The sequence below is a fragment of the Manacus candei genome, unplaced genomic scaffold (assembly GCF_025592945.1).
Source record: "Manacus candei isolate 608988 ecotype Guabito, Panama unplaced genomic scaffold, ASM2559294v1 h1tg000005l, whole genome shotgun sequence".
Taxonomy (NCBI): Eukaryota; Metazoa; Chordata; class Aves; order Passeriformes; family Pipridae; genus Manacus; species Manacus candei.
The window spans coordinates 263,819-285,148 of record NW_026138053.1 but is presented as its reverse complement, the minus strand read 5'-3'; the positions used below and the strand labels follow the sequence as shown (position 1 = coordinate 285,148).

The following is a 21,330-nucleotide window of genomic DNA, read 5'->3' as shown; positions in this document are numbered from 1 at the left end:
ACAGATTTCAAGTCCTGTATTTTCTCCTGTCCTTTCTGTTCAATCCACTTGCTCCGACAGATTTTGTCAGGGTGATTGCAACCTCAGTTCTGCCTGGCACACTGAGTTTTTGCCATCACGCTTCCCAAGGTTAAACCTCAAGGTTTAAAAACAGATTTTCTCCTCCGAGATGACCTTCGGTAACTGCCCCAGTTCTGAGAAATGAATGAAGTGTTCCCAAAACAAAGCAAATTTTAGTAGTAACCTGTAGCTAAAAAGAACCTATGTGACCTGCTTTAGAGATAGAGACTGCTAAAAATACTGCTGGCTGGGCAAGATTTTTGGGTAGACTTCTGGGATCATGGTAATTGGGTAATTCTTTCTGGATTAATAATATACATGATTTTTGCTTACCATTTAACTAACACCTTTTCATTCAGTGGTATGAAACTATCAAGTAAGGTAACATAGGATATAAAATTAAGGACCTGACCTACTGTTCACAAAAGTCAGCGGGAATCTCTGCAGAAATCACACCAGATACCAATATTAATCTAAATATTAAAATCCATTACAGTTTTACCTACAGATAAAAAGCCTATCAAATAGTCGACACAATCTGCCAGTTTCCCACGGGAAGGTTATGTCCTCTAACTCATTTCTACTTACATAACAGTCTATAAAGTGCACTTTGTTGATCTCAGAGAGGTGCACAAGATGTCCAACCTACAAGAAATGCAGGATCAGCCTTGAAGCCCACCCAGCCACCACCAGCCTGTTACTGAGACACTACAGGGCTTGGGGGGAGATGCAAGAAGCTCCAACAGAGAAAACATTGCCTAGTTCAGTTTAAGCTTCATCCCAGTCTACTAACAGTTAGGGACTGCTCAAACAAAAGAGAATACACCATTCTGTTTCTTCTTTAAGTGTTTCTGCAAAGCCCAATACCCGTATCTAACCCCCTTCTGAACTTCAAAAACTGACCCCCCATACAAACACCTGCTACAGTCCTCCTGAACACATCACACAAGAAGGATTTTCGTCTCACTCATTTTGAACTGACCAATTTCAAAGTGCTTCAGATTTCCTCCCTGACAACTCAAGAACAGTCTCCTGACCTAGATTCCCTAAATAATTTATTACATTCTAGACTTCTTATGACCCTTCTGATTTGTCTTTTTTTTTTATGCAAAGGAGTTCAGCTTCTCTTCACGTGAAATCTTCCCAGCCACAGATGATCACCATCCACCTTCCTAGCATCTCTTAATTCTTTTTGCAAAGCTCTTACATAAAATTCAAATAGTGATTTGTTATTTACTAATAGAATATTCTTGGACTTTGAGATCTGAAGAACTTCTGTTTCAACTGAAGCATTTTTGCCAATCTGGAGGTATATCAAATGATATTTTTATTACTTTAAAAATTAGTAACATTAAATTACCCCGAGTCAGTCTTCTGTATTGATAAGACCAAAAAGTTACCTAGGGAGCAGTTTCAGATAGATTAAAATGCTTCACATTGCTTATATTGTTGCTTGCAACATGTATTTACAAGCATTTCAAGTACTATAAATATTTTGCATCGTGCTGTGAATAACTCAAATGCTGCTTTCCAGGCTAAAATAAACAAATATACAATCGGGTAATGTTTCACTTTCCACAGCACTCTTTGCAGCAAATCATTGGCAGCTACAAATAGTCTGGATTGAGAAATACAGGTGGGAAGGGGCAGCTGTGAAACCCTGTGTCAAGTATGGAGGCTACAACTCCACAGAGCAGGGACAGAAGCGCACCTGATGGAGAACCAGCGAGTGAGAACTTAACTATCAACCCAAAGTACCACATAAATAGCCAACAATTCCTCCCACAGGCCAGGCAACAACAGCACACTCCGGAGGAGCGGTGAGACCACCTTAGATTTACCAGCACTGATTCTGCACCCACATGCACAAAGGTATGGTAGGACTGGGACTGGAGTACACCTTCCAATCCTGCTCCCCCCTCCAAGAAAGCCCAGGACAAACACACACGTGTGGCCGGCAGATTTCAAAGACTCCACTCACAGACAAGCAACCCCTCTTCCCACCTTCATGCAGAGCAGAAGTCATAAAGCCCATTTCAACTGCAGGTGTCTGCAAGCAGTGCCACATGCACACACAGCTCTCCAAAGGGCCCCAGACAGAGTGTATTTCGGTAGAATAAAGATTCATCACAGCCCTGCTGAGCACGCCTCATGCCAAGGCACTCTGCCATCCAGGATGGGGCAAGTGGAGCTCTGACCAGCTGCCCTTCAGCACCACAAGGAACACCCCTGCACAAAGCACAGGTGGAGAATGTCCTCCCAGCCACATCACCTGGGCTGCTGTTTCCCAACACAGCCCCTAAGTGCGTACTGTTGTCCATGTCAGCTGTGGGGTTTCACTGCACTGGAGCTCTGTGCCACCAGGACAACCAGCCTTGAGGTTCACCCACTGGGTCTGGCTGCCTGGCCTCCTGGAACAGCAGGCAGCTTCTGCTCTGAAACACAAGGTGCACAGAGGAGAACAGCTTTCATCAGATTGTTCCAACAAAAGTCAAGCCTGGCCTTGAGGAGAGGGAGGTCTGAGACAACTCCTAGTCTAGAAGAAAGACTGACTCTCCTCTAGGTGCAGAGCTCTCCCAGGTTCACAGCTAAGGAGTTGGAGATTTTGAGGCCAAAATCTCCATGGGGTAACCAGGAGCACAATGCTTCAGAGACACAGCGTGACCAAAGTCATGCCCCACCAGCAGCAATGGGGGAACCCCTTTAACCATATCCAGAAGGAGCTGAGGACAACGGAGTGAACACAGACCCACACAAGAGTCCTGGCAGCCTGATAACCACCACCAGGCAAACTGTCACCAAGCTCAAGGAAATGCCAGTTTCTACCATGCACCCCAGGAAAAAAGAGACTGAAGGCCGTTAAACACGTTTGGAAAACATCCAGAACACCACAGTGATCCTGAAAGAACAAAGATCTCATCAGATCTCTGTTCAAATCTGCCCTCAATAAAATGCAGTTAAAGGCTTGGATTTAATTGTTATTTCTGGCAGTGAACCAAGGAGTAAAATAAAGAAGGGCTATCAGGCAATGTGGAAGAAATGACTGTATCACGAATCACTCATCACAAATCAGTTCCCCAGATGATGAAACAAGCCAGTCAAATCTCAGCCAAAAATCAAGTTGAGGACCCATAACTCATGCCTAAGCACACCATGACTCCAGGTCATATCCCCTGCAAAAAGTAGCTCCTGATAGGGTGGCTGTGGGATAAGTTTAGGGACCAATTTTCCCTCGAAATAAACAGTTGTCAAAGTCACAGTACAACCCACTCCCTTCAGTAAATAGTTTAAATTTTGGAAAGCTTTTGTGACTATGACCAAAATAATTCAAAAAAGATGTGCATCAAGATGTTTTTATTTTCCACCACTCTAAACGCATTTCCATTTATGTAGCCTGTTTTACCTACCTTAATATCTACAATCCTAACACGTACACTCCAAGAACTAAACAAAATGGGCTACTTTTCTATAGACATTATCACCTCTCCTGCCTATGTTCATACTGATGTTTTCAAAATCCATCATAGAAGTATGTTTCTCCCATAATAGAACATTTTCCTCCATGAACTATGTACTAATGGAGTTAATCTTTAAAAAACAAATTAGATTAAGATTTCAAGCAACATTTTAGTAAAGATTTTAAAAGCTAGGCTGCCAGGAAAAAAAAAAAAAAAACAAGTTGAGGAAAATAAGTGAATTATTTAATAGCATCACCCCAGAAGGAGTTTTACTGTGTAACTGCACTGAATAGGGAAGCTATTAATGATCTTCAGCTAGTTAGACACACTGAATTAGCACTGCTTTAAAAACGAATTGTAAAGCTTTCTGAAAAATACAAAATCTAAGTTTGTGAGAATCTAAAACACTACAGAACTGCTGGAAAGTAGGCCACAGATATGCCTATTTACACAGCCTTGCAGGGAAAGCAGAGAAATTTCCCAGTCCTGGATAAAGTGCTGCTGACCTGCCCATACTGAAATGATAATGGAAAAAAAGTCCACATGACATTTTCTTGGCCTGTCCACGAAAGAAAAATTATTTTGACATGTAGCACTAGACAGAAGCAGTAGAGTAAATCTCTTTTGGAATAAGTAATGTAGAAAGATCTAACTAGAAAGATGAAGATATTTGCAGAATAGTGGGAAGTTATTAATATTGTAATATACTTTTTAAAAGTAAATACATTTTTTCCATCCATCTCGACTGCTAGTTCTCTCAGAAGAATTCAAACAAATCTTCATCCTCCACCATTATTGCTCATAGGTGCCTGTGACATTTACAAGGTAACTCCCTTCAACTAAAACCAGATCTCTTTCGTCTTGTATAGTGGCCTTTTTTGCTTCTTATCCAATAAAAATAAAAGGTCCTGAAGATCACAGCTTCTCACAGCCTTTTGGGGGGTTCTGATGTCACAAGGAAGAGGTATAAGGAATGAATCCATCTGTTTTTAAAAGAAATGAGCGCATTTGCAAACATTGCTCTTTCGCACACACTAATAATGTGTTAAGACCTTAATCAGCATTTTGTACACAAAAGCACTCATTCCAACAGAACAGAAAACAATCCACTTTCACAAAAGCAGAAAATCTAGCTTTGTGCTATTCCCTGGGCAAACAACATCTCCACGCTGTCACCCACAGACATTAAGGAAGAAACTCTGCTGCAGATCTAATTCCTATCATCTTTCCTTCCTCAAGCTGCTTTTGGAAAACACTTCCTCGGGGCAAAAGTGAATAAATAACTTCTGCCCACCTGCACACTCTGGTGCCCTCTTCACTCCAGAGCACCCCAAGGTTACAGGGGCCATACTGACCCTGCCTACATGTTCTGGAGAGCAAGGAGCATCACAGTCTCTACCCACATTGTGGGAGGCAGCTCCACACTTACAGCAGCAGCAGTCTGGTTTTTCAAGGGAGGTTACCACCACTGCAAAAAGGACTGCTCATGCCTGTTCGGGCACTCCTGCCACTTACTAGTGCTGGCACCGAGCCCTCCTCGAGCACCATTTGTGATCTACTTAAGCTTGCTGAAAACTCGAAGGACTGCAACAGAATTTGACAGTTTTCTTTTGTATTATTGAGCTGTAGCCTTCCACAAGTCAGCTTTAACAATCACCAAAGTCGGCACGAGCATGGGAAGACTGCACAGCTGGGAGATGGGTGTGCTGTGCCCTGAGACATCCAAATTATCTCATGGCTTGCTAGTGGTGAAAAGGGGAATGCCTTGCTGCCTGCCTTCTCTGGGGCTGTGCAGTCCCCTCCCCCTGGGCATTCACTGCACCTCTGAACTGCTTTAATCCACTAACCAGCAGAAAGCTACTCAGCTCTTCCCCTTCCCTCTGAAGTTAATTTTTTGCTGCTTCAGTGAAACGGCCCAACACCAAAACAGCATAAGGTAAGCCACAGCAAGTAGGAGCAGGAATGGGAAAGCAGCAATTCCCTCTTCTTGTGTTCAGCTTTTGCCAGCTGCAGCTTTTTTATGTTCCACGGAAAAGGCTTTACTGCAGAGGGCTTGCCCCTACGTTAAGCAAACTGAGGACACAAAGTTCATGGAGTTCACAGCAAAGCTCAGGACACAAACATAAAAACAGATGGGGCCACACCACAGGTCCTGCTAGCCCAAAACCCTGTCTCAACAGAGCTTCTGAGCACAGGGCTAGAGAAGAACAAGAATAGGATGAGCACATCCCCATTTTCCCCCCAAGCACCTTTGTAGCCTTCCATACTTTCACTGGTGGGGATTTTCTTAGACTGACATTTGTCTACCGAGTAGTCCCCAGAAGACCTTTGCCAGGAGTTCTACAGGCTTAGCTGCCTGAAGAACATGTAGAATGTTCTAGCAGCATGAAGAACGATTTCCTCCTGCCAGGGTCTGAACCTGCCTCCTTCAAAGGTGGTTTGACTTTCCCTTACTCTTACACTCTGAGATGAAATAGCCAAACCCTCCTCAAGCTACTCACTATTTCACAGATCTCTGCTACATGGTTCTTCAACCACACCTTTTTTCAGTCACTTGTCACATGGAAGCCATTCCAGATCTCTAATGACTATGTTGCTTTTTTCCACAGTTCCTCCAGGTGCTCTGTATTCTTCTTGAGGTGAAAGGGAGATAAGACAGTATCTAATGCATGGACAAACCACGGATTTAGACACGGCATAATAATGTTTTGTATCTTATTCTTTACTCTTTTCATAGCATTTCATCAGATTTGATATCTTTAATCACTACTGAGCACAGAGCTGGTGGTTTGACAGAACTACTGTCGGTCTCAGGATCCCACCCTGAGTGGTGACAGTTAACCTGGAGTCCATCACTTTGTACAAAAAGTTCAGACAGTTCCCTGCTACTGGTGCAAACCATCTCACATTTATCTGCACTGAATGAATATAACATATACTATACTTTTAAGCAGCCAGCAGGAACCTAGAAAACATGTCACAAATTATTTGAGTTAAAATCTCCAAGTTACATGAATCACTGAAAATGAGACAGCAATAATAAGAAATCTACTACTTGGGACAAAAAGCTGCTGAAGCACTCAACTGCAGAGAGCATGTAGGACAGAGCAGTCCTACAAATGGGACTGCACACGTGTAACAAGGAGTTCCTTCGGGCTTTGATCTTTCAGTTATTCGAAACCACACAAAAGCTGAATGAAAAAGGTACAAGATCCCAAAGGAATCGGATTCCCTGCTTCTCTGCAGCGAGCTTCTAAAGTTCCCTTTTTATGACCACCTTCACCAAAATAAATAAATCACTTCTAAGTAACAAAAAAAAAAAAAAAAGAAAAACGTAAACCAAGGCATTTCCACACAATTCCTTTCATGTCTTTCCACCGCCTCATCTAGAGTCACATGCTGTCCTGACCTTTCCAGATTCTCCTCTCTGCCTCACCACACTTATTCAGACTATCAAATTCATTTAGCGAAACCATCCTATCCTTTCACACTTGACTCTTTTCACAGACAAGCAGTTCATTTTCATGCAGACCCACTTTTAACTTCAAAAGGTTGCTTTGTATTTCAGCTTCTGATGTCCCTTGTTTAAAACACTTTCAAATAAGGATCTGAAAAGTGTCGTAGCTGGGAACTCTCAGTCGTGTCTCCATCCCTCCTCAAAAAAGAAAAAAAAAAATCCACTATTAAATAAAGTGAGAGGCCACACATGCACCCAGGATTTCTGTAACTTGTCAGCAGCTCTCACAGCTCACCCATGCACATCCAAGGTCACGGCCAGAGCTCGGAAAACTGCTGTGGGTCTGGATCGGTCTTCTGGAGTTACCTTCACAGTGACACTTGCCTTTACCTTAAACCTCCTGTGAAGTCATTCATTTCCACTTATCTGTAACTGGTTAGAACAAGACAACCCCTCTGAGAAGGTCTCACAGCATCAGAAGGCAGAGTGACAACCTGACAAACACCCACCATCGTCCCCTCCGGCAGATCCGCGCCCAGCCAAGGCGAGAACACAAACCCCTATCACACCATTAACGGAGAGAGCCACCCTGCAAACACATCTGCTCCTCGAAAAAAACCAGCACTGCAAAACCGAGCTGGGCAAGTCATTTCATACGACACCAAACAACTCTGCTTTCCTTTCCGACGGCTCAGACAAGTGCGTTGCCCCAGGCGGGCACAGAGCAGCACCCAATGCCCTCCTCTAACAGCATCACCCAACGCCCTCTGCACCAGCTGATACCAACCACGGACCCTCCGGTCCAGAAGAAGCAACTTTTTACCCATTCCGAGACGCTTCGGCGATCATGCGAAAACAATTCAATTAACAAGATTATATGCAAACTCATAAAGCAATTAGGTGAAAAGACACGGCGGAAATTTTGCCAAACTTACTACGTCTTTTAGAAAGCACACCCAGAAACTAACATTTGTGTCAAAGCAAACTACCATAAAAACTAATGCAGTGGCTCCACTAATCAAAATATTTCTCACTTTGAGACCACAAATACTTGTTCATAGCTCATTTCAGAACCCCTTTCAATTTGAAGTATTTGTAACTCAGTAATTTCAGGTGAGAAAACCATACTGAGAAGAGTAGTGCATTACACTGTATTTCTCATTAATTTTCCTGTGAAACATTTGAGTCTCCGAAAATCTGACTTTTAAGTTAATTATGCACAATTTGGACACTCCAAAGTAAGGAATTCAGAGTTGAATCCCATCCAGTCACTCACAAAACCTTTATAATGAAAACACATCATAATCGCGCTCTTTTCTCACCAGAACAGACAAAAAGGTACAATCACAATTTTTAAAACCACATTTGAATCCCAAGAGGGTTTATTTGGTTTTTTGTACTAGGTTTTCCCCCCATAAAACTTGCCAGACATATTTCTATCAGAACAGCTTCAGCAATTCATCCAGAAATGCACCAAGTTAAAGTTGCAGCAGCTATTTCCTCCTTACTTTCCTCAGATTTTAAAGAGGATAGGAATTTTACCTAGTTTTAATGAAGTTAACCCAGATTTTTAGAAAAAGGGCAACACTGAATGTTTCAGCATAAACGTCTGCTCCCCTACCCTTGAGTCTAAATGGAAATACAACAATTAAAAGCGTCACTGGTTTTACATAAATTTTACTTTCTTACAGTAGACACTGCATCAAAACCACAGCAGTTAAAAAGTCAAACAATTTTCCAGGTGGCTGCAAAACCCATTGAAAACCAAGACCAGTTCAAGATAAAACCCTGTCCTTTGTATTAAAATACCGGTCAAGCACCTGACAAGGAGACAAATTAGTTTTTAAACCTTTAGTATACACTCGCATAAAATTAGAAATGGTTCCATAGAAGGAAAGTTGGATAATCATGATATGCCTCTTACAGCTCAATATTTCCTTTTAATTTTTTGAAAAGTTATTAAAATTGGACCATCTCAGCTTGCTGCAATTTCATTTATTCATTATTATAATATACAGTTAACACAGGAGATTAGATTAGGTTTTGACAAGCCTTTTACACTTCTCAGGGCAGCACTGCTCTTTCTGCTTAGGTTAGTAACTTCATCTACCAGCTAACCTTTACAGTGTTGACAATCCACAATTAACAATTTTCTCCCTTGCCTGTGGTTCCCTTCCCACTGCAGATGATGCTGCTGCAGTGACACACATCCCCAGCTCCTCCTGCCAGCCTGGTTCAGCAACACCCCCAAAAGCACCCGCCGTGCCCCCACGCATGGCTCCCTTTCAAGATCGTGCAAGACTTGGCAACAGCAGCAAAACAGAGCACACTCGAAATGGAGGAGGTCATCACCTAATGAAACATGACTAACAGGACTGCTGACTGTCCAAATATTTAACTGCTCTGGAACGCTGTGGGTCAGATGGGTTAATCAAATAAACTTGCGTAGCCGGAGGGATTGCCCATTATTTGTGTTTTCTTTAAGTCCTCACCTGACTTTAGGCTCTAAAAAACTACCAAGCTCTGAGCAGTTATGAATATTTACACATAAAACCCAACCAAGCAGATGTCACAGTTCTCCATCATGAGCTGAAAGCACGGAGAAGTTCCTCCAGAAAAACAGTTTTGCTGAGTAACGTGACAACTCTGTTCAGCACACAAGAGCAGCACGTGCTGATGGGAACTGACAACACCTACACCAGGTCCCTGGAAATATAACCCTTGTCACGGCACACAGCCACACTATAAATGGGAATCTAACAGACATTGTCTCTCCCAGATTTAACTATTAAAAATTATCAGAACAAGAAAACACCAATATGGATGGGAAAAGTAGATGCAAAGTGTTTTCAATGTATGACAATGGAAACAAAAATAAATCTAGGATTAAAATATAGCTTAGCTTCACCAATTTCTAACAGCATTTGTCTCCATTCAACAAGAATTTATGCACCATTTCAACATGATAAGAATTTAATTCTAGGTAATAAAGCTTTACAAATTGAATTCAAAGGGAAAAAAAAAAAACAACCCAGCATTTCTCAGTTTTTTCCAGAGCTTCACAACTACAGACTTCAACTAAAGGAACAGGGAAAGCTGTCACTATAAAAGCAGAGCTGACATGTGACCTCTGGATACAGTTGCACTAGCAAACAGCTATAATAAAAATCAATATTAATGCCACACACTTCTGTTTTGAAAATAAAGCAATGGAATTCCCTCACCCCCACCTGCCGAAGGGACACAACTCAGATCAACTTCGTCACAGAGGATTTTTAAAGTCTTTCTACGGGCATGTAATGGATTCCAAGACTGAACATGCACTGCATGTTCAGTGAACCAAATAATTTTTAATAGATTCCTCAGGGGAGTTTATTTTATATTTTTAAATCACTCTGAGACCTTGGAATGACAACCTGATTCAAAGGCAAAGAAAGGCTAGTGTTCACGGGGTGGGCTATTGTGTTTCTTTTAGGTTTTTATGGAAGAATAACAGTCATGTCTGTTGTCTGTACTTGCTATGTACTTTAGAAATATCTCCATTTCTATGAAACTCAAACTTATTAAATAGCTTTTGAAAGCGTACACTGAGCAATTTTACTGTAGTACTGCAGAACTACTACACAACAAATACAGAAAGTTGGTCTAACAAAAAAGTTTGGGAGGAACTGGAAGCTGGAATGAGGCAGCTTGTCTCCTTCAGCCAAAGCTGCAAAGAGGCAGGTGACAGACAGTTAACAAAACTATCAGGCCCAGATTTGCAACCCAAATTTAGCATAAATTAGATCAGTTTGCAGACTGCGGATGAACCACCCTCTCCCCCTGCACCCCCAAAACTAATGCCCACCTTAACACCTACAACACGACAGCAGATTCGGCACAGAAGCAACCATCCCTTGAAAGAGGAAATTCTTCCAGCTGTATGATTAAGTACCCAGGAAAACAAGACGAGGAGCCTCGAGCACTGCTGCCGTTGTTAGCGTGATTTGAGCAGGATTAGGCAGAGCTCGATGGAAAAGCCTCAGACAATGAGTCCTTTCATACATTAGAAACAAAAACTACCGTTAATCACACCCGCAATTCAGTTTCTTCCACTAATTCCTAATCAGACATCAACAAATAAAGCAAAACACTTATTCTTGGTTTAATTCTATGAAATAAACACAAATGAAAGGAAGTGATCAGCCTGTGCTGTAAAAATGCTGTTGCCTTTCCACCTCCTGATGAGCAGGGAGCTGAGACATGCACGAATGGTTGGGAAGGGAACTCTTCCAGAAAAACCATCCACAGAGAAGTCCAGAGCAAAAGATTTAGAGGAGTGCTGCATTAATAAGCAAGAGAAACTTCAAAAACAAGAGATGAACTCAGTCGAAATCCTCCTCCATACAAAAAAGACCCTGAACCACAGTCATTAGAAAAAACATCTGGTGAAATACTTTGATTTCCAACATTAGTCATTGGACAGAAACAAAGCAATCTTTTTTTTTTCCGAAAGCAGCAAATAACTGCAAATCCACTTCTACATACAACCTATCATTTATCACCTCATCAGTGACTGCTTGAGCCTGACAGAATTAAACACTCAAGTCAGGCGTTTCTGTTTAAAGCAATAATTACATTGTTACTAAAATATACAGTACACAATAAAAATATAAACAAATCTGCCTAGCAATATTTTTTATGCACTCTCACTGAAATATCACTAGACTGGAAACAGGTAACATTATAATAATTAAAAAAAAAAGCCAACAAAAAAAAATACCAAAAATTCCACTTTCACCGAAGTGTAGCTACTTCTAATTTAAAACTTCACCCACGGGCAAAAATACAAAAATGATTAGCATTATAGTGTTTATTTTAATTACACTGTGCAACAAAAATCCAAGAGCCTGATAGCTCCCTTCAGATACAAAGAAAGCCACTATTTCAGAGCTCATACTTCATTTATAACCTACAAAGTTATGTCAGCCCATCCTATCACCAAAATGCCAAAACCAGAATGTCTGCATTTCTCATAACGTCTAACACCAACACACAATAGAGTTAATAGCTCAAAGAAAAAAAAAAGAAAGGGGAAAAAAAAGCAAAACAGGAGGTCAGGAGATCCCTCACCTGCTCCTTGTAGACAATGTTTAAGAGCATCAAAAAATTCACTAGTCTTCAAAGCATAACTCTTCAAAGTTTAATACGGGAAAAAAATACATCTCTTTAATTCAAACTTACATTTACAAATGCTTTCCAGCAATGTAACTGCTGTGCAATGTATTCTTTAACACCGTACAACTCGTGGTGGCTGCCTGCCCTGAACACCCAATGATTTAAGCAAACAAAATACAATCCACAATTTCTAGTGTGTTAAAGACAGTTTTGCGTTGCTGCAGTCAAGTTGCTGATCCCAGCAACTCTGTGCAAGTCGTTTTAAAACAAACGTTTGCCCATGTGTCTTGATGGTTCTGGCCAATGAAGAAGCCTTTGATCACTCTTCAGTAAAATACTGCTGTGTCCTAAAGGATGCCCAGCTTTCTGACAGCAGGATGGGGGATCACTGGAAGAGCATGACAGCCAGCGGCCACGTAACCCTTCAGAACTCTTCCTCTTCATAATTAATTATGCTCCTTATTCCTTCCACAGGCACAAGAAAGAGATCGGCACGGAGGCAAGTAGAGCAGCACACTTTATTATTATCCTGTTTACAAAGAAAAAGCTTCAGGTAAGAGCCACGGTAGGAGCCGAGGACAATTATCAGCAGTAACAGCCTGCTCCTGGAGAGCTGCTGGAGTTTTATCGTGGAGGAACACGCGCTGCACTTCCGTGCCTTTCTCCTGTGTGCAGGTGAGAGGTGCCCCAGGCCACCACGGTCTCGGCCGCTGACCTGGCCAGCCAGGGAAGAAAAGAAAGCAAAGTAAAGCACGATGCTCGCTGTCAGGAGGCAGACATCTATCTCTGTGCTAAGGACAGCACCTGCCCACTCCAACGTGGGGGCAGCCAGAGCCCACGCTCGCTTCAGTCTCATCCAAATTCCAGCTACGAATAACAGAGAGTTACACCTCGCACCAACCCAAAAAAAGCCGTTCAAATCACGGCCGTGCCACAGGCTTCTGCAAGCTTTCCCTGTCTTGACCTCTCTTAGTGAGGAGGTAGGATCTGGAACCTACTGACCTGAGCTAAAATGAACCCCCTGCAATGGGACAGACTTCAGGAAATTAGGCTAATGGATGGTCTATTCTAAAAGGCCCTTTTTTTTGAGCCCAAAGACCTCAAACAAGTAATTTACTGTAACACTATACCCAAAGCATTAAGTTTAGTTTTACAGGATCCAAAGATGTAGTAGAACCCAGAGAAAATGCAAACCAACGTGAGCTGCTAGCCACAGACTCCCAGCTCACGAGTATAACAGAGACAAACTTTCCCCCAAAAGTTTATAATCCTACCTTTGTTTCAAGAGGCAGAATTAAAGCAGTAACACTAAAATCTGCTGAAATACTTGTCTCCCCAGGTGTAATTCTTCAAATCTGAATTTTATTAACTGGAAGCTACCTATGCACAAGGCTACAGTGAGGAGACAGTCAATATCTAAAAGGCATGTTCAAACCTACATGCTTCATCCTCAGGTTAAGTACAAGTTCACAAGTGCCTTTTTTTTTTACCACATTACACAGGCGTTAGAATACATAAGACTGTAAAGGAATTTTGGTGGTGCCCAAGAACAGTCTCAACAAACCCACTGAGAATATATATTACAAAATTATATCCACAACTTCTAGTTCATAGGTTTAAGAGGCCAATTTTCTTTGTTTATGGTAATTTTGTTTCATATTTCACTGAACTTTGACATGATAAATGTATTATTGGATTTTGCATGCATCTTCTAGTCAATTTGTGTAATCTTGCAAATTCTGTAGTACAAGTAGTTAAAATACAACGGACAGTACATTCATAAATTACAGATTTTTCCTTAAGGTAAGAGAATTGTTATTGATTCTGCAACAACTAAACCTTTGATCAAATTTGGTGAAACAAATGTTACTTAATAAGATATAAACAAACATAACTCCTCTGCATTTGAAGAAAGCAGTACTCTATAAAACGGCAACAACTCCATCCAAAAAACAAGTTCCCTTTTTCCTCCTTTCCCCTATCTCATGTTTTCCAAGCATGTAGCCCCTCAACAAATTCTTAACGCACTGTGTCCAAGAGAATCCTCTTTGCCACTTCTACGGTTATCTTTCAAGATAAACGATCAGAAGCACAATACCTGCCAGATAAAATATGTAAAATATGTAACCTAAAATCTAAACAATAGACTAGCATTTTTCAGACTTCTCAAATCTACTTTACTTTCCCAATTAATTATCCTATCAAAATACATCTAGGTTGGTGCAGAAAATCAAACCTGTTGATACAAAAATTACCAGAACTCCTCCAGAAAAAGATATGCACATCATCCCTTTTCTTTACCTCTCACAAAACCCTCTAGAAAAATAATGGCTTTTCTAAAATGCTGTAAGATCTAATTCTGTGAGGAAATCTAACTGAAGAGTCAAGTACCATCCCATGAATAACTTACTGCTCCTAAAGAGAGGAGATATTAAAAAGCTCAAGTGCCTGGTTGCCTTCAGCAGCAAGGATGACACATGAGAGAAGAATCCATACACAGGAGGGATAGAAAAGCAACCGCGCTCTGTGGATCTCATAAAATAGAACAGATGTTATTCGCTGTGTACACACATGCAATTCGGTGTTAAACACAACACTTGCAGGAGGAAAAAAAACAACAAACAAACAAACAAACAAAAAGTAAGGAAGAGAGGACTACGAAGCCAATAGATAATTCCTCACCACGGTCAGGCACATGCATGCTTTGTTTGGCTTCGAGTGATGACGAGATTTCCAGCACTGCTTTTGAAGGAAAGAACCATGCCACACGCCCAGCCTTCCTGGTTTTTTCTCTGTTCTATTTCATCTGACAACTCTGAACTATAAACTTCTTGTGCCAACCTAAATAATTCCTCTCTTTCTCAGTACGGCTGGAAGAAAGTATTTACCCACTTGCCAGTTGCAGCTGAAATTTTGTGCCAAGAAATAAATGTCTTTTGGACAGGTTGTAAACTGGAAGCTTCTAAGCTTCCAGGACAAGAATAAGAATGGGACCATCCTATTCCTTCCCAGATTAATGGTATTGCTGTATTTCAGCTACACAGTGGATTGCACTTGATGAAAGTATCCAAATGGAGCTCCCTCCCAGTACCAAGCCCAGATATTAGGAGGTGCATTTTGTCAATATGAGCTCAACCAGGCTTTTTATATACACTGCTTCCACCCTCTGCTCCAAAAACCCTAACTTATCTCTGTATTTCTGATCTTTATTCTAAAGTTCTCAGATAATACAGTCCTTGAAGGAGCAAGACCTGTTTCACCCTTTTTTCCAGTAAGGCAGAGGAGTACGTACACTGTGTGCACACTGACACTAAATAGCAAGCGCTCCAGCTTTCCTTCCCTGGCCTCCTTTCACAGCCTGAGGAGATTTGACCTTCCTACAGACAGCAAACACTCGCAGGGGCACTGGTCACTACAGCTCTCATGATCAACATAAGGTGAAGACCAAGATGTCCTTACATCTTTCCTGCTGCCCAGAAAGACAATGATTAACAGAGGGATAGGCTGTGTGGCATAATGGCTAAATGAGAAATGAATAGAAGAGGTTGTCAGCAGTTTAAAGTCTTCCACCTAGGGTTGAGTCAATACTGGGTTTCTCTTCCTCCTAGTGCTGAGTGGTTACTGGGTTCCTTAGCTTTGCAGACTGGGATTCCCCACAGGTGTTTCACCAGGCACTCCAACATCCACAGGCATATAGGTGAGACCCCAACACCTCCAACTCAACTATCTTCCCTGTCCTCCTCCCAGTTCACACAGGCTTCCCAGCTATAGGATGTCACTGCCTGTTTATGTGTCCTAGGTTGTTTTTTTTTTTTTGGGGGGGGGGGGGGGCTCTCCAAAGCTTTGTGAAGCTTCTCAAAATAAATCACAACCACATTGTCAAAGGCATGAATAAAACCTATGTTGTTGCAGTGCAAAGTGGCCTTTTCCTCTTTAACCTACAATCATGGGCCCTTTTCCCATGCTGACCATCATCCTGTTTTCATTTTTGGCAGTGACTGGAATTTTATACTGACAAAAACATTGCCAAAATGCCAGTTAAAAAACTCAACTAACATGAATATGTAAAGATGAACACATATACTGCTAAAAGAACAAGTACACTCTCCTATAGAAAACAGAAATAGAACAAATTTTAGTAAATGCACACAAGCAAATGATGATGAGGAACATAAAAAGAAACATACATCTCAAAATATGCATCAGTGCCATGAACTTGGTTTTAATATAAGCGTAGTTATGTCTATCATCTTCACAAATAGAGCCAAGCAGTGCTTGTTCCCTTTGCTCATTAAAGCTCTACAACTGGTGCCTCCTGTATGCCCACATGCACCATTTCATTAAGCTCACTTGACATCAGATGAAGAAAGAGTACAAGAAAATTGCATATTCCCTGCCTAAAGTAAACTTGTCATTTAAACCTTGTGTATAGATAGAATTTGATATAGCACTGGCGCAGTGAGTCATTCGTCAGTTTTAGAGTTTGTACGACAGTATTCTTACATATGTTTTGCAATACTTTCCAGTTCGCTACCACCCCATGTAATTACAAGTTTTTTACTGGAAAGGAAGCATACATTTTGGGGTTGAACACTGCACCAAGACCTGTAGAAACAAAGCTTACTTTTATGGTCAGATTTTGAGCAAAAGGAAATCCACATAAGGAGTCCTCACAGACCACACGAAAGATGAAAGTCAAGGCACTGCTTTTAAAGGAGAGCAAGCAATGATGGAGAGCATCACAAATATTTCTCAATGAATTACTCCAAACATAAACATAAGCAACCCTCCTGTCAGTCTCTTAGGTACATAAGTTAAAACTGCATTCATTCAAAACACTATATAAAACAGCCAGTAGCTACTACAAAGTGCTTGACTTGAAAATAATAGGTACTTTTACATCTTTCTGTATTGGGGCGAGACAATACATTAAAATGTTCCCTACTGTCTTACCTTCACCTTTTAAGTTGCAAAACAGGCTTGAGTAATTTAACGCTCAACCCTGGCTTCTAAGAAGCACTAAAAACCCACTGAAACAGAAAGGGTTGTTCTGATTAATACCACTAACAAGATCAGCTCAGAATCTCATCTGGCGGCATCCAGCTCGCTCCAGTGCTTTACAGGAAAGTTTGCAATTCTTCAAAAGGCACAAGTTCCAACTTTAATTTGCACACAGTCACAGATGTACCTCAGGTAGACCTCTTCGGTCTCTTAAAGCTGGTTATTATTAGTATTCCTTTCCACTATCTAAATTCACATCAAATGGATCTACTGAATTGTACATCTCCTGCTATCTGATAAAAAGCTGGAGAGAAAAAGTACCCTTTGCACAATTAGAGTTACCTGGTTAAGATTCAAGAGCAGGCAGCAACAACTCTGGGTTTTTTTCCTCCCAACTGCATATACTATGACCTACAAGAAACATTTTCTGCTTAAAAGTAATGCTTAAACGGAGATCTATGGCTGAACATTATCACAAGGATTGCACTTACTTGACAGTCTGCTATTAGCCAACTCCATTATCGCTATTTGCAGTTTTTAAATGTACAGATTCAGAAGTAACTGTACAAAGCCTCCATTACAAGTGGATTTATGGAAAGCCACAGCAATAATCATCCTCATTAACCATATCTTCCCACAGCCCTGCATTATGTGGACACAAAGAAGAAAACATTTCTCCTCTGTTATCCACAAGCTTAGATCCTTCTCCTTACAATCACAAGACTTGATTATCTTCTCTACTTTTGCCAATGACAATTACCTCACATTCCCAAAACAAGGACTTGGTTTAAAAAAAAATAAAATTAAAAATACCTGCATAACTGTCAACCCACAACCAATACACAGCGTAGGACGCCTTCTACTTTGACTTTCCAGAAATTGACATTTTCACTGCCAACATGCATGAGAATAAAGTGTTGCCCTGTGGCTTCTACTCTTTTGCTGATGGCCCCAACCAGTACGCAGCCAAGACATACTCACGGACACAAAAAGAAAAGGGCTGATGGCAATATTTGTAACTAAGTTGAATACAAAAATCTCTTGATCTGAAGTGATGCACTAACTCTTTGGCCATAAGCTGTTTTAACCCCTTCGCATGTGTGGTCACGCTACATCCTATTTCAACAGCCAGGACGCACGTCAGTGACGTAGGCTAAGAAACTTGCACATTAAGAGGGTCGGTTAAAGGCAGAAACCGAGAATTTAAATAATCCAACACTGTCACCCACCACACATTCAGATCACAAGACGGCCGTTTTGCCATTCAGGTTTTACCTTTTGCTTTCTAAGTTCAGACTGCTGATCATGCACTTCACCGTATGGATATCTATTACTTCTACATCCTCAGCCCCACAGCAATCCACCACAGCAGAAATAATAAAACCAGGACTAAAGTACACTTGCTCCATCTATAAAACCAACCTCGTGAACCACGCATTTCCTGCATTATCATAATGAATGCAATGGACTTTATTTAAAAAGCTGTTTTCAAAGACAAACTGGCAGTCATGGAACAATCGCCCAGTAACCAGACACAGAGATAAGTCATTTGCGGCACAGGACCTTAGTAATCTCAAATTAAATTTGTCATTTCCCTAGCATCCACCTTGAAAAATGAACAAAGGTGGTTATAGAAGCAGCATAAGGAAACTCTATTTGCTCACTGTCCCCGTGCAAGTTAGCTGCCTTCAGAGATCTCTAAACCAGCAAATATTCAACTGAAGCTTTGACTATCCAGTTATCTTCAGCCCAAATCACTTTTTATAGCTCAGTTCCGAAATCGACAAGAGAATATTGTATTTCATACTGACAATACAGCTTCATTTGGTTACATATGAAATAAACACGAAACTCCAAAACGCTTTAAAACAGCTGCCCCAGTCAGTCTCCTGGAAACAGACCACATCCACATCTTTCCCACACAAAAGGTCTGCGGGAAGAGATCTTCCTTTAAACAGCGCGGAAATACTTTCTTTCACTGAATTTAATTTACGCCAGATATTTTGAACTGCTTGAAGTTGGGTCTTAACAGTTTCTGGGTGCAGAAACCACCGGGAAAGCAAGCGCTCCCGCCCACCGCCTTCGCCTGCAGCCTCGGCTCCCGCTCGCCCGGGGCTGCCCGCGCTCCCCCCGCAAGCCCGCCCGCGCCCCGGGCGTCCCGCGGGGGAGCCCTGCCCGCCCCCTCGGCACCGCTCGGTACCGCCCGGCACCCCCGGACAGCCAGGCGGACCAACAGGTTGCGGGGGCGGCTGCGGGGCAGGAGCTGGCCCCGGGGAGGCTGCGGCCGCGCTCCCCCGAGAGGGACGAGAAGGGGATGAACCCCCCCACCCGCGCCAGTGTGGGGAGCTGGCACCCCGGGCGCAGCGGCGGAGCTCCTGCCCGCTCCCGCCGGGGACCCTTTGTTCTCGCCACCCAAGACGCCGCCGCCCGGCAGCCCCGTGCTCTCCCAGGCGGCGACTCGCCCCACCGGGGGGGGAAGGCGCGGTCTGCCGCCCCCCGCTGCAGCGCCCTCCCGCCCTCTCTCTCTCCCTCTCTCCCTCCCTCCGCGGAACGGCCGGCGCCAGCCCCGGGAAACCCTCTGGGCCACTGCCGCCCGCCCCGCACGGCGGGGGCGCCGCGCCCGGGACGCCCCGCGGCGCTCAGCGCTGAGCCCCGCGGGGCACGACCCCGCTCCCCCGAGCCCAGCGCGGAGCCCCCTGCCCCCAGCGCCGCAGCCCGCCCGGGAAGGTCACGCCGCGGCGGCGAGCCCCGCGCCCCCGGCACCGCGGCGCCGGCAGGTGCCTGGCTGCTCCCACCGACCCGGGGAGGCTCCGCGGGGCGCAGCCGGCGGCCGCCGGGCAACCGCGTGGCGGCCCCAGCGGGCGGCGGGGGAGCTCCGGGACGGCACGGCGGCTCCCGCGGGGCACCCGGGGCGGCGGCGGGGCCGAGGCGGGCGGCGGGGCCAGCGCTCGGGGGCGGCGATCCGCGGGGCTCAACAGGCGGTGGAGTTTGGCGGCTCCTCGGGAGACGATCCCGCCGCGTCGGGAGCCGGGCAGGGGGGCTGAGGAGGGAAGAAGCGCCGCAGCCGAGCCACTTACCGGGGCTCCAGGGCTCCGCCGCCCGCATGCTGCCTCCGGGCGCCGCGCGAGAACCCGCTCCGCTCCCCGCCGGCAGCTCCGCTCGCTCGCTCGCTCGCTCCGCCGCCGCCGCGCGGGACCGCGCTCCGCGCGCGCCGCCGCCAGCCCGCCCCCGCCGGGGCCGCGCGCCGCGCCCGCCCCGCCGCCAGCCCAGCCCAGCCCAGCCCAGCCCGCCCCGCCGCCGCCACCTGCCGCCCGCGGGCTCACCTGGGCCGGCTGCGCCGGGGCCCCGCTGCCGCTCTCGGCCCCGCGGCGAGGCGAGGCGCTGCTCCCGGCCGAGTCCCGCTCCGCTCCACCGCGGCCTGCGCTGCGCTGCGCCGCCGCCCGCCTTGCCCGCCGAGTCGGCCCGCAGCCGGCGGGCAGGGCCCGCCCCGGCCAGGTGTGGGCGGGGGCGGGCGGGGGGCGGCCCGGCGGGGCGGGCGAGGGCGCGGCCGCGGCCCGGGGCGGGCGCTGTGTCGGCGCCGCCGGAAGGAGCCGGGCTGGCAGCCGGGGGGCCCCGCCGCCCTCCGCCTGTGCCGGCGGCCGCGGGAGGGGGCTGCGGCCCCGCCGTGCTCCGAGCGGCGCCCCGTGCCCGCGCCCCGTCCCTCCGCTCTCAGCCCCGGGTCAGGCCGCAGGTGGCCCGGGGGGTGCGAGGAGCGGCGGTCGGGAGGCAGAGCAGAGCCCTGGGTCTCCCCGCGGATCTCCCCGTCCCTGGTGCTGGCGGGCGAGCGCCGCGCCGGGACCTGTTGCGGGCCGTGATGGCTCGGCCGTGGCGGGGCTGTTCGCGGTGTTCCAGCCCGGGCGCTCAGCGCGCTGCTGCTCCAGCTGCTCGCTTGCTCCGTACAGCCCTTCCCGGGGCTGGACTGAGAAACGGAGAAACCGAGGGGGGTTGGTTTTCTGCCGCCTTTTGAGGCGGTGGAAGGGTTAAGTCAGTCGGCCACCTGCACCGGGTGTGTTGGTGCTCTTTGGCTTCTTGCCCGACCCTTCCCGGGAGCTGGGGTTGCGTCAGCGCGGGCAGCACCGCGGTGCTCGGCGGTCTCGCCCTGCTGCTGTTCTCCTCAGTGCACCGTGCTGGGGTCACTTCTGCGTTTCCCACGGCATG

At 45.2% G+C, this 21,330-nt stretch overlaps 1 protein-coding gene across 13 annotated transcripts in view; it reads right to left on the bottom strand.

Annotated features, from left to right (window-relative positions):
- Positions 1-20,598, bottom strand: part of PTPRF (protein tyrosine phosphatase receptor type F) — a 376,048-nt gene extending 355,450 nt beyond the window's left edge. For 10 of the 13 annotated variants that reach the window (XM_051796940.1, XM_051797024.1, XM_051797057.1 and 7 more), the window contains exon 1: positions 20,211-20,347. The gene's annotated coding sequence lies outside the window, so the exon portion shown is untranslated. Of the gene's footprint in view, positions 1-20,210; positions 20,348-20,456 lie in introns of those variants that run through there. The other 3 variants (XM_051796949.1, XM_051797006.1, XM_051796996.1) reach the window with 3 other exon arrangements.
- Positions 20,599-21,330: the final 732 nt, after the last annotated feature.